Here is a 1126-nt window from a genome sequence, read left to right as displayed (position 1 = left end):
GGCCTAGCTGTACAAAGGCAGCGCTAGGCTTATCTGTTCTCTTGTTGTGTCCAACTGTGCTGAACTTATTAAAGCAATGAATCCGAGGGTCCTAGCTTGGGTGGCTGGTATCAATGGATAAGAGTGAATTTTAAAACCCTACCCGTCGATAGGCCAAATTCCCAGTATAGTACTGAAGTCACGCCTAACGATCAATATTAAGATATTGATCCGAGTCAATCAGACAACTGGATGGAAATACATTAGTTGATCAGATACGTTGATCAGATGGTGGTGAATATGAACAAGATGAGACAGGATTTCAAAGGCAATACGCTGTGTTATTAAAGTAGATACTATAGCGTCCCTGATGTACGGAGAAAGACCACTTCAATTAAATGTAGAGTCCAGGAAATGAGTTTCTAGACATATAGACCGGTTGGATGTTTAGAAACAAAACCAACATGTGTGCAACTATGGGGCAAAATAGACGGGGTTGGCTTAGAATGTTGACAACATGTAAAACTATATTTTGTCTCTTATGTTTATTGAAAAACATACATTACATTTGCACAATTAGCACTTGTTATCTCTAAAATACAGAGCCTTCAGAAAGTATTCCTTGACTTATTCCACATGTTACAGCCGAAATTAAAAAATACATTAAATAGATTGTTTTTTTTCATCCCATATACACAGAATACCCAATAACGACAAAATGAAAACATGTTTGCAAATGTATTGGAACATGTAGTGCAGAAAATATCTAATTTACATAAGAATTAACACCCCTGAGTCAATGAATTTGGCACCTGTGAACCAGTGATTACAGCTGTGAGTCTTTCTGGGTAAGTCTCTAAGATCTTTGCACACCTGGATTCTACAATATTTGCACATTATCATTTTAAAAAATTCTTCAAGCTCTGTCAAGTTGGTTGCTGATCATTGCTAGACAACCATTTTCAAGTCTTGTCATAGATTTTCAAGCCGATTTAAGTCAAAACTGTAACTATTTGGCCTTGTGTTTTAGGTTATTGACCTGCTGAAAGGTGAGTTTGTCTTCCAGTCTATGTTGGAAAGCAGACTGAACCAGGTTTTCCTCTAGGATTTTGGCTGTGCTTAGCTCTATTCCATTTCGTTTTGTCAA

Source organism: Oncorhynchus masou, chromosome 18 (genome assembly GCF_036934945.1).
Source record: "Oncorhynchus masou masou isolate Uvic2021 chromosome 18, UVic_Omas_1.1, whole genome shotgun sequence".
Classification (NCBI taxonomy): Eukaryota; Metazoa; Chordata; class Actinopteri; order Salmoniformes; family Salmonidae; genus Oncorhynchus; species Oncorhynchus masou.
Note: the sequence above shows the minus strand (reverse complement) of the source record.